The sequence below is a fragment of the Oreochromis aureus genome, linkage group 2, assembly GCF_013358895.1.
Source record: "Oreochromis aureus strain Israel breed Guangdong linkage group 2, ZZ_aureus, whole genome shotgun sequence".
Lineage (NCBI taxonomy): Eukaryota > Metazoa > Chordata > Actinopteri > Cichliformes > Cichlidae > Oreochromis > Oreochromis aureus.
In genome coordinates, this window is record NC_052943.1 from 10,103,319 (window position 1) to 10,120,910 (window position 17,592).

At 39.0% G+C, this 17,592-nt stretch overlaps 1 long non-coding RNA gene across 1 annotated transcript; it reads left to right on the plus strand.

Annotated features, from left to right (window-relative positions):
* The first annotated feature begins 12,141 nt into the window (after positions 1–12,141).
* On the plus strand, positions 12,142–12,781 carry LOC120443672. The gene is made up of 3 exons (XR_005615584.1): positions 12,142–12,299; positions 12,451–12,564; positions 12,753–12,781. It is a non-coding gene; the product is annotated as an uncharacterized LOC120443672 (long non-coding RNA).
* Positions 12,782–17,592: the final 4,811 nt, after the last annotated feature.

Sequence of the window (17,592 nt, forward strand, 5' to 3'; positions counted from 1 at the left end):
GTCCTTAAAAGTGCTCAGTAAGTGTTGAAGAGGAAGTAAATACAGTAAGAATAATAAAGGCCCCAAAACTGAACCTTGTGGCACACCATAGGCAAGAAAAGTAGAAGAGGAACTGTACTTAGAGGTAGCAACAGAAAAGGATTGTTCATGCAAATAGGATTCAAACCAGTCCAAAGCAGCCCCTGATATACCCACCCAGTGTCTCAGCCTATTTAGCAGAATATGATGGTCCACAGTATCAAAGGCGGAGGTCAGGTCCAGTGAGCTCTACGAAAGCCAGATTGGAATTTATCCAGAATGCTGTATTCATCTAGAACAGCTATAAGCTGCTTAGCCACAACCTTTTCTAAAATCTTAGCAATGAACAGTAATTTTGAAATCGGTCTGTAGCTACTGAGAAGAGAAGCATCAAGCTTAGCTTTTTTAACAGTGGGTGAATAACAGCATTCTTACAATAAACAGGGACCTGACCAGAAACCAGTGAGGTATTGATAATTGTGAGCACACAGGGACCAATAGACTGAAAGACATTTTTAAACAAAGATCCAGGTAAAATATCAAGAGAGCCGGAGGATGCTTTCATCGAATTAACTAACTTGACCAGCTCTGGTAAGGACACAGGTAAAAATCTTTCTAAAATTACAGGCCTAGCTTGAGTTGGAGCAGACAAGAGAGACACAGAAGGAGAGATATTGTTCCTCACGTTACTGACTTTTTCAACGAAGAAAGAAAGAAATTTTTCACAATCTTCATTTGATGAAATTGGGACAGCAGGTGGAGCAGGAGCAACAATATCACTAATGGTGTTGAACAGTACCTTGGGGTTACCTCTGCTCTTAAACACTAAGTCTGAGAAATAGGCAGCCCTCACATCTCGAACTGAAGTGTTAAAAGAGACTAAAAGGTCCTTTAAATGAAGGAGATGGACATGCAAACGCGTTTTCCTCCATAAATGCTCAACCTTATGGCAGCAACGCTTTAAGAAGCGAATGCTGTCATTTATCCAGGGAGACGACTTTGAAACCGGAGCTAGTCTAGTTTTGACAGGACAAACATTGTCTAAAATAGAAAGACAATGATTATTAAAAAGATTTGTTAAAAAATTAACATTTTTATAAGGAGATAAAACTAAATTAAAGGCATCGGAAAATTTAACAGCAGTAGAGGAATTTAAGATGCGAGAGCTAACCACATGTCGAATAGGAGAGAGGGACAGATGAAAAGACAGATTAAAAAGAATACAATGATGATCCGAAATAAAAATGTCCTCAGTACAAATAAAATCAATGTTTAAACCTAAAGTAAAAACAAGGTCCAGTGTGTGTCCGTTGGTGTGTGTGGGACCAGACACATGCTGAGTAAAATCCATGACGCTAAGGAAACCTCTGGCAAAGAGGTCAGAGTCATCAACGTGTATATTAAAATCCCAGACTATAACCAGTCAGGACAGCTTCAGAGTCGAGGATAAAAAGTCACTGAACTCCTTTAAAAACATACTGTTTAGGCCAGGTGGACGATACACTACAGCGCAGTAAAATGGATCTTTATTTCCAATTCTAACCAGCTGTAGTTCAAAGGATGAAAAATGTCCGACCAACACTGCGCGACAGTAAAACCGGCTTCCAAACACCGCAGCGACACCTCCTCCTCGACCCGACATCTGAGGCTGGCTGATGAATGAGTACCCACTCGGACAGAGTTCGATGAAGGATGAAAAGTCACCATCGCGCTGCCAGGTTTCGTTAGAAATAAGAAGTCCAGTTTCTTGGAAAGAATAAAATCGTTCAGCAAGAACGTTTTATTAGTCATTGATCAAGCGTTAAAAAGCGCCACGCTCAGCGAAGTAGAAGACGTATTATTAACAGAAGCGGCCCGATTTAGATGACGAAGAAACAGAGTTTGATCTGCGACGTTCATAAATTCCACTCACCGCGGGGATGGAAGGCCAAACACCAGGAGAGTCTGGATGAACACTCCTGAGGTAGCGCCGTCTCATAGATCCAGGCACAGTTAGTCCCCGCTTCCAGAACAGTCTGAGTTTTACCTGGACACCTGCTCTTTTTCCTCTCCTCCTCCATGACTTGCGCAGACACAGAAAGGCGCCACTGATGACACCTAACGAAGATCCAGACACCGGTGTCGGCAGCGGAGGATGGAAAATACCGCAGGAGGATGAGGCATCTTGACTTATCATAAAGGATCGGATGGATAATAGCGTCAGGCGATCATAGACAAGGGCAGCCAACACATTAGTGACAAAAAGCGAAAGCAAAAAGGCTGAAAAAAGCAGCACAGAGAAACCACGGCCGGCAGCGGCAAAGCCAAACACAGGCGCCATCATACCGGAAGCGGACATTTGCATTGATCAGTGATCAGCTGATTGGCTTTTCTCTCTTGTTTGTTTATCGCCCACTTTGCGCCAGAAAGAGGAAACCGGCAGATGTCGCGCTAAACAAAGTTTAAGCTTGATCAGCTGTTGTTAGAATTTATTTAATATTAATTTCTAGTGTCAGCTGATGTTTGCTGGAGCCACAGCTGTAAGAGCTGCTGGTCATGATATCAGTTTGGATATGTGGTGACTGAGAGGGAAACATGAAGATGAAACCGGGAGATGTCCTTACTGAATCATCAGAGCTGAACAGGTGATGGAGAAACAGGTTTACCTTTTAGGTGACATGAATGAGCTGAAGGGAAGTTATGAACTGTTTCTGAGAGACAAATAACACCAGGATCCTTTTCTAAGTAGCTGACAGCTGGTAACTGTGCAGGGGCGGGTCTAGCAAAGTTTTGCCAGGGGGCCGGGTAGGGCATTAACAGGGAAAGGGGGGCACAAAGAAATACTTTCTTATTCTCATTTAAAATGTCTGGCTGTTATTAAATAATTATCTGAAGCTTACAACCAAAGTTTTTATCTGACGTACAATGTATAGAAATCATACATATACCATCAAGACAGCGTACATCACTGTCACAACAGCGTTTGTTTTCATTCAAAGGCTTTATGGCTTTAAAACCTGGTGGGCTGGTCTCTATTCACAATGCCCGGGCTGATTTTTTTGTCCCAGTCCAGCCCTGGGCACGACACGCAGTGAATTAATCTGAGAAGGTGCATTAAAAAATAAATGGCCGCGCCAGCGATGCACATTGCAAATAGTTCGCATACACACATTAGTTGTGCCGCTTCTTAATGATGGTATCTTAGCTAATAACCCCAACTATCAGATTCAACTTGTAATTGGCTAAAAATAACTTAGCCTACCGGTGAGAGGGACGTTGCTAGCTTTCCACATTCTGAAACTTCAAAAGCTTCAGGAGCTGTCCACTCAGCGCAGCATCAGCACCACGGAAATACATAGATACATCTGTAGACTCGAGACAGAATTCACAATGCATTTTTGGGACTTTCAGGTGTATGGACCAATGTTTTGTTTTCTGATCAAACCAGAAAGCTTTAATGAGCAGCTAGATTTGTCTCACATTAACTGGCTGAGTTAATGCCAGTTAATGCAACATCGAAGCAGCTGGAATCCACAGCTGTGCGTGTTCATGGGCTTGCATTTTCACCTACTGGACATCACTACCTGACAAGTTTAACTGTCTTCACAACATTGCAGAGGCCTTATTGACAGTATTTGGCTCTACATATCTGTGTGAGCAGATTTTCTCTCACATGAGTGTCCTCAGGTAGCCGTCTGAATGTTGGACACTCGGAGACCTGTGTCTCTGAGTGGGAGAAAGGTGATCAGAACAAATATGCCATATTGGCTCAGTTTATTTTTCTTATCATTGTTGTGAGGAGACCATAAATAGCATTTGCATTTTCTGTTGTACAGTTCATTTGCTGTTATGGAGTTCTTGTTATGGATAAAAAGTGTCTTTTTTTTTGTTTCAAAATAGCTGATAACGATTCGCTGATAGCTGCCAACATCTGCGAACAAATATAATTCTATAAAGTGGTTCTATATATTGTGTGTAACTGTTAATATAGAGCGTTATGAAATTTATTGCTAATGCAATCATATGGCACACTGACTTCTGAGGAAATTTCAGATGGCACTCGTCATCAGAAAGGTTGCCGACCCCTGCTCTATGAAGTTCTACTAGTAAGAGTAGATGTTACAGTTGGGCAATGAAAGTGTGAAAAAGGCACATGATAAAACATGTTATTACTATTTAATCAGCATTACCATAAACATTTGATAACAAAGTCTGAGCACCGCTTCTTCCCACTTCCTTGTTCACTAGGATCAGTTTCTTCCTTCTGGACGAAGGTTCAAGATTAGAAAGATCTTTGTTCCAGCAGCCATAACTCAGATAAATAAATCACAGCTTCACTTTATACATGATGCTCTGTGGATCATTAATTTATTCCTCTATTCAGTGTGCTGTATTACGCTTATCTGTTGTCAGTGTTTGTTTTGAAAATGCATGTGAGGATGTAAAACTCATCTATGGTAGACCATTTCTACCTGCAGGTACAAACAAAGTCCTGAAATTCTTTCAGTTCCACGTATCCTGATGGACCAGCTTCATTCAGGACTCACAGCATTCCTGCAGGTTCATCTCAGACTGGACCCATTGTTACACATACACATGGGTGATGGATGGATGTCTATGTGTGTGTGACTGACATTTCAGTTACTGACATTACAGAAACAACCTGTGGCTGTACCTGATTAGTGTGGGTGTGTGTGGGTGTGTGTGTGTGATTGACATCATGTACGTTAACAGAAACAAAAGCATTCCTCTAGTCTAACCTGAGGCTGAAGCCATAGATGCCTGTTTAAGCCTACAAACAGCTTACAAAGACTTACTTTGCACAGGTTTTGTGTGCACGTGTGCTCATGTCTGACTCTCAGAATGTACAACAGTAAAACCTAAAACTAAAAACTGGAAAGAAGATTTAAAAAAGTTGATTCTGTTCATGTGGACGTAGCATTTTCAGAATTATTAAGAATTCACGTGATACCAGTGCCATTATCAATATTATGATTGTAGGTGCAAGAGCGTTACTGCTAATACTTTGAAAATCAGTTTCTCTTAACACTGCAAATGATTGTATCAGTGTGCGAAATATGCCTTCTCATCTTAATATGGCCAGTTCTGGTCCTAAAAACCAAACACGGGATGAAAGCCTTGAAGCCATAGTGCATAAACTAGTGGCTACATGTCATTAACAACCTGCAGTCTGTGGTGTTTTCTTCTTGAGTTGTGCAGGGACATTCACAATGTCTGTGTTAAAAGGACGAGGGGGACGCTGACGTTTTTCTGCAATGTCCCTGCTCAAAAGCTTATTGGATACACATTTAAACAAGCTGGCAGAACTCACATTGTCTGGTGGTTTATCACGTAGCATGATCAAATTGTACTGACCTCACAATATTTGTGGTCATTTACTCAAATCTGAGTCCTGTATTTCATGGCATTTTATTCTATCTATCCCAAAACTGATTTCAGACCAGGCCCCCCTTATAGAGAGAAGAGTATGAGAAAACATTGCTGTTTATCCTGAATGAGCCAGAGGAGAAGTGAGGATTTCAGTGAAACCTCACACAGTTGGGATTGTTTTCATATGTTTATCTATAAAAGGCTCCGAGACGAGTAACTGATTAAACCAGCAAACTGAATAATGATCAGGAAGTAACAAGTCAAGCCTACAGGAAAAATTTATATTGGATCTGGTGTCAATACAATTGTGAACAAAACAGCAAAACAATCAATATTTTATTCTGATATTCTACTTTTATAAAATACACTTATACACAAGATGTCACATTAATAAGAGTCAGAGAGTGAAATATTTTCAGTCTTACAAATATCTTGGAACAATTATTGAGTCTAAACTGAACTTTGAATCAAACTGAAGCTGTGTGCAAAACTCCACATCAGTGTCTGTCATGTTGGAGGAAACTTTCTCATTTCACACTGGATTTCATTTCCAGCTGCTTTTACTGAGCTTGTTTTGTCTTTGGTGTCAGGATTGTGAAAGTTATCTGTAAAAAAACAAAAACTCATTAAGTCAAATTGTTTCATTTTCTAAAAGCCTTATCTGCGAGTTGAACCCAGAATCCCTGTATAACAGACAGTTACAGAAGTTGGCTGGTTTGATTTTATCAGACCATTCAATCCTTTTTACCAGTATAGGTTTTATATTTCTGGATGAAGGCTTCTATTCATAAAAAATAGTTTTACTTCATACATGAATCTGTGTGGATTCTCTATTATTATTTATTTATTCAGTGTGTTTGTTATGCCGATTTTTTTTGTCTGTGTTTATTTTGAAAATGTGCATGTTGGGATGGAAGACTTTGGCAGACCATTTCCACCATTTCTCATAAAGTCATTTGAACTTCCCCTGAATTTCTTTCTGCTGCAAACATGATGATGTACCAGCTTCATTCAGGACTCACAGCATTCCTGCAGTTTCACCTGAGACTGGACCCATTTTTAGACACTGAATACTATACAGTGAAGGCTTAAAAATGGAAAGTGTTGGAGATTTGCTTTGCATGTCTATGTGTGTGTGACTGACATTTCGGTTGTAAACGTTACAGAAACAAAAGCATTCCTGATGTTCAACCTGAGGCTATAGATGCCTGATTAACTCTACAAACATGCTACAAACATTGACTTTGCTTTTGTCTTGTGTGCATGTGTGTTTGACTCTCAGAGTGTACAGTAAAACAAACTAAAACTAAAAACTGGAAGGAAGAATAAAAAAATACTATAATTACAGGTAATGTTGGGAAAAAGAAGTGGAAGCAAAAACATTAATTGTTTTATAATCTGTTACAATATGTCTGTAATGATATCACAATCTGCCAAGTAATTATAAATGTCACAGTTTTCATTGAAAGGAGCTGTAACTAAATCACATCACAACATGAAACTGAATGATGACATGAAAAAGGGGACAGTGTGAAAGGGGTCAGTCATAATAATATGTAACAAATCATGAATCCCTGTTTTTCCTGACACCTTATCAAAACATTTTTAACACAGCAGTATTATGTTATGTGCACTTCTGATGACGATATCACATTCAGTGACTTATGGTTGTTCTTGTCCTTCAGGTATCAAAGCCAGACTACATAAACCAATGTTTAGTAATGTTTGCTTGTGTTGTGTTATGTGTTAAAAAAGAATAAAAACAGCTGGTAATGCAAACATTATCAGGTAGTTTCTGTGAAATTCTTTGTGATTCTCTTCATTCAGGACCCCCAGCATTCCTGCAGCTCCGGGGTGATCATTAACAGACATGAAAACTAAAAAGTGAAGGGAAACGATAAGTAAAAACAATTATTAAAGGAAATTTCTAAAAAGAACACACACACACACACACACACACACACACACACACACACACACACACACACACACACACACACACACACACTAGACTTGTAGTCAAGACCGCCTAAACCGAGACCAAGACAAGACCAAGACCAAGTCGACACGAGACCAAGCCCGAGACCAAGTCGAGTCAAGACCAAGACCGAGACATAAAAGCCAGATGCTGCTTCGTTTACGGGTGTCGGGCATATTTATATGTTTTTGCTTTCGCACAGCCCCCCTCACTGCTGTCTACTGTCTCACTCACTTACTGAGAGGACAGACGGATGCTCCACTTGACTGTCGCATCCATCACCCTCTCTGTTTTTCACACAATGATATTATCCTATATCCTCGCATGTGATTGGCCACAATATGGAGGGATTGGAGCATAGCTGAGCCACTGTGTGAGAGCTGAGCAGCGAAAGGAAATTAAGTGAGGGTAGAAATGACTGAAAGATTAATAGGCTCTGTTTTGATTGTTGTTCAAAAAAGAATGACTCCATATAGGAAAAAAATAAATATCACATATGCAGGACACCTTAAACTAGTTTTTTAATTAAGCAGCAAGGCAGAACAAAGTCGGGCCTGTAGCAAGACACAGGGACTAAACCCCAATTCAACCAGACCCAGAACTGATCCAGAATTAAAACAGGACTGCAACAGTTCAAAATCAGGACTACTTAGGACTTAACCAAAACAGAACCAGAATCAAAACTACATGATAGTAGCACTAAAAATCATCATAGACCTGCACTACACTTATTTTTTAATTCTACCAAAGTACACTATTTAGATTCAGAAAAGTTTATATAATTATTTACCCTTGTTGTGCAAACAAGCCTGCATAACTTAATAAATATAGAATTTGAAAAGTAACAAATGGTATCTAAAAAGAAACAGGTACTAGATACATGTTCTGATGAGTTTTGGCAAACAACCATTTGACTAACGTGTGTCTCACCTGCTCTTGTTCCATCTCTGTTCTGTCCTCATTCTCCATCTCCCTCTCTGTTCCTCTCTCTCCCTCTCTGTTCCTCTCTCTCCCTCTCTGTTCCTCTCTCTCCCTCTTTGTGCTAACAATCAAACCAAACACCAACATCATCAAATATACAGTTGTAACCAGATATTTACATACTCTTCAGCTAAAAACACAAACACTTTTTTAATTGTAACATCAAATCAGACTAAATGTTTAATTTTTTAGTTTGATAAATATAAAAACATTTGTTAAATTTAAGAGTAAAGAGAGAAATCGTCTGTATTTCTTAATTGAAATGGCACCAAATTGTATTCAAAACTGAGCCACACTTATGGAGGTCCACGGTTCTTTTCCTGGTGTTTTAGTTGATATCTCTTGATTTTCCCATGTCAAAGAAACAGGCTCTGTGTTTTGGGCGTGTCTTATATCCATCCACAGGTGTGCCACCAACTTACTCACATGGACTCTACTAACCTAACAGAAACTTCTTAAGCTCAGAATGGAATGTCTGGAGTTTTCTTATTAATTAACAATAAACTTAGTGTATATGTACTCCTAAATTTGATGAAAGTGATAAAAAATAGACAACTCTCTCTCGCTTTATTCTGACATTTAACTAATTCAAAAGATATTTCAATATTTATTTATCTAAAACAAAACAAGTTTACTCTAAATTCATGTTTAACAGTGAAAAAATGTTTTTATGTTTTCTCCCTAAAGTGTATGTAAATATCTGGTTTCAACTGTGAATAAACTGCTGTGTATTGAAATTCCTCTTGTTTTGCATAGAAATATACTGAACAACATACAAAGCATAATATATAAAATAACATCTACCTGAGTTTTTTCTTTGAAAGAAGCTCCTTATGTCCATTGTTGTGTTCATCAGTACATAACTGAAACCGATTTAGAGAGTTTGTTTAGCGTGGTGGAGGTAACAACTGAAAATATGAAATAAACACACATGTAAGCTAAGACTCTCTAAAAGAACAGCATTGTTGTTGTTCTGCTTTTCGTTTCGCCATTTGTTGATTCACTCGAAGAGCAAGTTACGTAATATGGGTCAAGTGATCAGTTTGATATCAATCTGTTGTGATACACCGTCATATTTACATTATTTGTACAGTACAGATTATTTGCTTTGGTACCTGGTCAAATTTAAGCTCTCCAATCTCTGCAGCAAATTCGCAGGTAGCAACTTCTCTCCCCTCGCTCACATGCGTAAGTGCTGTACTCAGTCGCCCAGTGCCTGAGCTCGGATCATACCAAAATTAGGGGGAATTTACGACGGTGCGCTATGTGCTTCGAATATTGTGTGTAGTTTTTGTTTTACAAAACAACTGTTGTCAGTTACAGTTGTCAGTCAGGCATCTAACTATGAAACAAATCACACTCCAAAAGACCCCGGGCTTCTGAAAAAATGACCCGGTCTTAAGCCCAGTAAGCCACCCCCTGCTCCGCCAATGATTGACTCCAAATCTCCCGAACACTATGTCGATCTGAGAGAGCAAGACCGAGACCAAGACCGAGACCAAAGTCCGTCGAGACCAAGACGAGACCAAGACCACGTAAAAGTGGTCTCGAGACATCCAACACACACACACACAAAAAACATCTTACACATGATTCTAAAGTCTTGATTCTTTCGTAAAATGTTACTGTAATTAATTTACAATTCACTAAATGATATAAAAGTTCAAAGGGTGACATAGTCATTGACTCTAGATGGAGTCTTTGGCTCATTGTTTCTATGATGGCCTGAAATGTTGTTTTATTGATTCGTGTTTGGTTCTACAACTGATCCTGTTGTTTAATTTTTAATGTTGTGCAACTGTAGAGCAGGAAAAGTGATCTGGTGCACCTCAGATATTCATTTCTCTGAGCAGAAAGTGTTGTTAATTGTTGTGAATGATCTTTAGCCACACAGTGACTGACTTAATGAGAGAATCATTTTCAAAAAGACCAATGAAGTTCGGAGTCAGTTTCTTTGATTCACTTCTTAACAGAATATATTTGCCAGACAACCACACTTTATGTTTAGGTTCAGAAGCAAATGAGGAGACTGAACTCAGGCAAGTCTGCGGGGCCAGACGGAGTGAGCCCCCCTGTTCTCAAGGTCCGTGCCCAGCTTTGTGGAGTCGTTCATAAACTGTTCATGTTGAGTCTGAGTGTGCAGAGGGTCCCAGTGCTATGGAAGACATCATGCCTCTTCCCTGTACCAAAGTCCCAGTGGCCCCCAGGATTACAGGGCTGTGGCACTGACCTCCCACATCATGAAGACCCTGGAAAGACTCATCCTGGACCAGCTCCAACTCATAGTCAGACCACATCAGGATCCCCTTCAGTTTTCTTACCAGCCCCGTCTCGGAGCTGAGGACTCCATCATCTACCTGCTCAATTGTGTCTACACTCATCTGGACCAGCTGGCGAGCACTGTGAGGGTCATTTTTTTTACTTTTCCAGTGCATTCAACGCCATCAGAACAACCCTCCTGGGTGATAAGCTTACAGCGATGCAGGCGGATGCTTCTCTGGTGTCCTGGATTGTTGATTACCTGACAGGAAGACCACAATATGTGCGTCTTCCACATTGTGTGTCTGACAAGGTAGTCAGCAACACAGGGGCACCACAAGGCACTGTCCTCTCTCCCTTCTTCTTCACCCTCTACACCACAGACTTCAGCCATCGCACGGAGACCCGCCATCTTCAGAAGTTTTCTGATGACTTTGCTGTGGTTGGATGCATCAGCAGGGGTGATGAGACGGAGTACCGGGCTGTGGTTGACTCTTTTGTCACGTGGTGCGAGCAGAATCATCTTCAGCTCAGTGTGGCAAAGACCAAGGAATTGATTGTGGACTTTAGGAGGACCAGGAACCCGTTGGTCAATGTAGATCGTGGAGGACTATAAATACCTTGGAGTACACATAGACAATAAACTGGAATGGGTTAAAAACATCAAAGGCCAGAGTCATCTCTATTTTCTGAAGCGGCTGAGGTCCTTCAACACCTGTTGGACAATGCTCAGGATTTTCTATGAGTCTTTTGTGGCCAGTGCTGCCCTCTATGCTGTTACGCTCTGGGGGAGCAGGTTGAAGGTCGCAGACGCCAACAGACTCAATGAACTGATCCGTAAAAGCCAGTAGTGTTGTGGGGATGGAGCTGGACACCCTTAAGGTGGTGTTGGAGAGGCAAATGTCCAAGATTAAGACAATGTTGGGCAATACCTTCCACGCACTCCATGACATGCTGGTTAGCCACAGGAGCACGTTCAGTGAGAGACTGAGATTACCAAAAAGCACCACTGAACGACACAGGAAATCATTCCTGCCTGTGGCCATCTCCCTGTACAGCTCCTCCATCTAATACACTGTAAACACTGCAATAGTTACACCATTTTTACACACGCTCTTTTCTAGTCTGTAATATTCCTGTCAACATTCTTGATATTTATTTATAATCATCTCTGTCAGTCCGTGATATTTATTATTGAGCGATTGTGCATATTTCTTAAATTTCTTAAATATGTAACATATTGTATTGTTAAATAGTATAGTCTGTTTCTGTTACTGTTATTTATACTGGAGCAACTGTAACCCACGTAATTTCCTTGGGGATTGCTAAAGTATGCTGATTCTGATTCTGATTTATGACCTGGAGTGTAGCCAGGGCCTGGATCCTTCAGACTTGACAATCAGCATTCCAGCAGTACACGTAATGAAACAGCATTGGCCAATAGGAGAGGCTCACAGAGTATATAGGGTAGGCAGCCTCAGTAAGTCAGGAAAAAAAAAAAAAAAAAAAAAAACAATGGAAATGTTAAGTGCAGCAAAAATTCTTCTTTTCTCACAATTCATTTCATTTTATAGACAGAAAAGAAGGGTGATTGTCTATTTTAACTTATTTAATATTGTTTTTTCTCCAGTTGCTCTATATATTTTCAGCCATTTGTTTACTTTTGTTCATCTGCTTTCTTCTTGCACATCAGGTAACGGGTTATTTCTCTCTATTATTTTGCAAAATGTTGCATATCTAAACAGCATATCCAGTACTTTTCAGATCATACTGTTACTTTTAATATTTTTGGCTTCAGTACAATTTGTAATAAGTATTAATAAACACATTTATTCTTCCCTCAGTGGAGTAAAACCTCTGGACCCACGATTCAAAAATCGTGTCTGGTGGTGTCACCTTTCACTGGTCCAATCACCAAAAACATAATTAAAAAAACGTGCCTTCCTCAGCAACTCACTGTAAGTATGAAACAAAAAATAAATGTCCATTTTAGGGACTTTTGGTTGCTTTACTTATAATAACATTTTATTTTTTCAGTTTTTTTTCCCTTCATTTAGTTAGATTATTACTTACACATATTGTCAAATATGACCATTCAGTCAACAAGTTACCACTGCTTGATATTTTATTTCTTATTTCCATTCAGGCTGATCAAGAACAACTACAAGAAACTGCGAAATATGCAGTAGATACTGTGTCTGGTAAGTACTAAGATCCGAAGAAGTCATCTCACGTAGCTTTGAAAAAAATGTTTTGAATAAGATGTTAATTTTTATCACTAAAAATACAAGAGAGAACAAACTAGTTTGCAGCTTACAAATATGATGTACTTTTCAGGATTCCTGGAAACAGTACAGTACAAAACTGACCAAAAGAATTGGCTCATGAAGAACTTGACCAGAAGAATTCAGTGAATTATTCAAGTGAATAATTTCACTTGAAGTTTTTTTTCTTTAAATAAACTTTTTATATTTTTTTAATCAAACTGTGTGCTGTTATTCCTCCCTTATAAAACACGTGCTGCTGGTGTTTATACATTTGAAGTAAATTAAGTGTGTAAAGTGGTTTGAGGACCCACCAAATGAAATGAAATCAATTTTAAACTCTGTTTTGAGCTGCCACACTCTAAATTCTACTTAATTAACATTACTAAGAAAAACTGTGCAAACCAAGAGCCTTTAAAAAAACTGTACAGGAAATGTATGTTGTAATACATTTCCTGCTTCAGCAGAAAGCCAGCATCATCATCATTAAAGACCCCTCGCACCCTGGACACTCACTTTTTTCCCCCCTTCCCTCTGGTAAACGCTACAGGTCCATCAGGTCGAAGACAAACAGACTCAACAGAAGTTTTTACCCACAGGCTGTCAAACATGCCCTACCTCCACCCTGATTGGAGGATAACTGCACTGCCAACACTCATGGACATTACACCTTATTTTATAAATCGTATTTCTGTTTATACTTCAATGCAAACAACACCCTTACCACTTTAAACTTTATTTATTATAACATTATTTAGTATAGTTCCAACAGCACCCCCCCACCCCCACCCCACTCAATGTGCAATATCATCCCCCGCCACACACTCAATGTGCAATATCACTGATCACACTGCACCTCTCAATGCACCTGCTAGTTAGATGGCATGTATGTGTATGTATATAGATGTAAGCGTGTATGTGGAAATATGTGTGTGTATGCATGTACGGATGCAAATATGTATATATACATATATGTATGTATGTGCGTGTATGTTTGCAGGTGTATTTATAACTTGTACATATCTTTCTTGTGTAAATGTAAATTTGTCATTGTGTAAATACTTACGCTATTGTGTACTTCACACACATGGAGAGATGCCAAACTGCCTTTCACTGTTCTTGTAACAGTGACAATAAAAAGCTATTCTATTCTATTCTATAACAACATAACAACAGTCAGTAAATGTTGCATCATCTGATAAAATATTGTAATATTCCAACATTTTAAAATGGCATTTTAAGCTTTACAGTAGTTATAGATGTTGTGGTTATATATGCTATAACAGTTTGCCCGCTGTGTGGCTGCTGTTCAAACCAATTAGAGGTAAACAGCACCATGAGATCATTACAGGGTATAAAGGTCAACTTGGTCATGTTGAATTATTACATTTCATACTGTTTGCCCCAAAACTGATATAGCTGAGGCAGCAAGTCATACCGCCCTCTTAAAATATTTGAAGACATACAATTAATGAACACATAAATTCAAGTTGAGCCAGGTATTCACCAACAACCAGACATCTGGTTCAGGGTCAGACCGTATGAACTGTCAACTTTGACAAGAGGTCATTCAGCTAAAGTCATTTTACTAATCCATGTAATCATGCATAGTGTGTGTGAATGCAAGCATATATAAAAATAAACAAAATTAAATATGCTTGCATTCACACACACTATGCACAATTACAACGATACATCAATGGTAAATCAGAGAAATGTAACCACAGTTTAAAAGATTTCACTCCTGCTTTGTGAGGCAAACATTTCAACAAAAAATGTCCTATGCAACATTTAGTGGTGTCATGTTTACTATAATCAGTTACTCACACACTTCGCTTGTCATAAAACTGTGTGAAATGGGCAAGAATGAGGAATGGATCATTCAGCTAAGATCACTTTACTATTCCTTTACTATTCCATTAATTTAAAAAAAAAAAATTTAAAAATACGCTTCCATTTAGCAGGGGTAAAATGTTCTCCCAGTTTAAAAGTGAATCTATAATATATAATCTATAATCTATAATGTGTACATATATATATATATATATATATATATATATATATATATATATATATATATATATATATATATATATATATATATATATATATATATAGAGAGAGAAAATTAAAGTCTCTAATTTGTTTCACCATCAACAGACTGTCCATCATCTGCCTGTTTACAGAATTAAAACTGTGATATAAAAGATGGATGCGTGCAAATCTGCAATCAGTATTAGATGTTAAAATCCAAACCTACTAATTAACTAAACTAAGAGACAGTGTGAGCCTCCAGGCTTAGCTACGAGAGTTTGCTGTCTTTGGCATCATATGTATAAAAAGAAAATCAAAGGAGCTTTGAGAACTGGCACAAACAAGATGCAAATGAACGTCCCTGTATACTATACTGGTTTTAAACTCAAAATAATCACCAATAAATATCTCAAAATGACACAAGATAAAAATCCGGAGTGTTATTTTCATAACACAGAATATATTTTCAGTATATGATGCCTTTTTATTCGAAGTAAATATTAAATTAAGGAGAAAAAAAGACTGGTTTTCACTTCTACTACCAGAAGTCTTTACAGATAAAGTCTGAGGTTCATCTGGTATCAGTCAGAACGTGTGATTTGTCAAGACTAAGAATGAAAAATACATTTAAAAACTAAACTGATTTAAGCCCAGAGAGTGAATAAGGCAAGCAAGCTCATACTGTATATACAGTCATGGTTACTAACTAACAGTAGAGGTGGGCTTTGCCTCCCCCTACTGGTTCAAGAGTCACACTCCAGACAGCAGTAATGAGCAAGGAGTTTTTCATGCTTTGAAATCTCCTGTTACAATGCACTCAGAACTGACTATAACTAATGCAGTGACCAGAAATCCAATAATTTTAGAAACACCCACAGCCTGCAAGCCAGCAAATCCTCTATAATGAAAGCCATTATTCATTGGCAGCATTAACTTCACAGATGAGGCTGACTACAGCTCTTCAAATTAGTTATTAACAGTGTTGGGTAAGTTACTTTAAATTAGTAACTTAGTTACATTACTAGTTACTTCTATCAAAAGTAACTCAGTTACTTCAAGTTACTCGTTACTTTCAGAGTAACTAGTTACTAGGGAAAGTAACTTTGGTTTTACTCAGAATTCTCTTGTTAATGTGTTGCTTCTGTAACTGGATACCCAGCCAGACTGCCAGTCTTCTAGCTTGCTTACTTGCCACAAGTGCACTGTGCCACCTACCAATAGAAAGGAAAAAATAATGTGCACATTTCCACGAGAGAAATCCCACGCCTGGACCGTCATTGACCGCCGCCATGATTCTAGCCTGCTTTTTACATCCAACACAAAAACTGCAGTCATGGTGCTTTTGATTGTACTCAGAACTCGGAAATTCTGCCTTCTGAATAGGAAGATGTAGGTAACACCAGACTGCAGATGAGCTGCATACAGGGCTGGACTGGGATTTTGACTAGAGACCGCCCACCATTATAGGAAAAATCATAAAGCCTTTTAATGAAAATAAACACTGTTGTGACAGTGATGTACACTGTTCTGATGGTATATATGTATCAATCTATCAATTGTTTGTTGTAAGACTCAGATAATTATTTTTTAAAACCTAGACATTTTAAATGAGAATAAGAAAGAAAGGTATTTCCTTGTGCCCCACTTTCCCTGTTAATGTCCTACATCAGGGGTGGGCAATTCAGGCCCCGAGGGCGGGTGTCCCTGCAGGTTTTACGTGTCCTTGAACCAACACAGCTGATTTAAATGGCTAAATTAGCTCTTCAACATGTCCTGATGTTCTGGTCCTGGTAATGAACTAATCATGTGATTTAGGTGTGTTGACCCAAGGTGAGATCTAAAACTTGCAGGGGCACCGGCTCTCGGGGCCTGGAATTGCCCACCCCTGCCCTACCTGCCCCCCTGGCAACAGTTTGCTAGACCCGCCCCTGCACAGTTACCAGCTGTCAGCTACATAGAAAAGGATGCTGGTGTTATTTGTCTCTCAGAAACAGTTCATAACTTCCCTTCAACTCATTCATGTCACCTAAAAGGTAAACCTGTTTCTCCATCACCTGTTCAGCTCTGATGATTCAGTAAGGACATCTCCTGGTTTCATCTTCATGTTTCCCTCTCACCACATATCCAAACCAATATCATGACCAGCAGCTTTTACAGCTGTGGCTCCAGCAAACATCTGCTGATACTAGAAAGTAATATTAAATAAATTCTAACAACAGCTGATCAAGCTTAAACGTGCTGCTGTTGTTTAGCGCGACATCCGCTGGTTTCCTCTTTCTGGCAAAGTGGGCGATAAACAAACAAGAGAGAAAAGCCGATCAGCTGATCATTGATCAGTTTCATGATTGAAGTAGAAACAGGAGAGGGAGGGGGGAGAATGACAGGAGAAGAGGCAGCTGCAGTGTAAACACAGAATAAATCCAGCTTTGTGTCTTTTTCATTCCAGCTGAAGTCCGGGACAAACTGTGTTCCTTTTCACCTCAATACGAAACGCGTAATATTTTCTCTGAATATGAGACGATTCTGTTTTTTACAGGATGGTTGGCAACTCTAATAATTAACTGTATGAACAAAATAAAGTTCAACATCAGTAACATAGCACCCACCCAGCTGTATAGAAACTCCGTCATGCTAGCTAGCACGCAGTACGAAAAAGTCAGCATAACGAAAATAAACTCCACATAAACT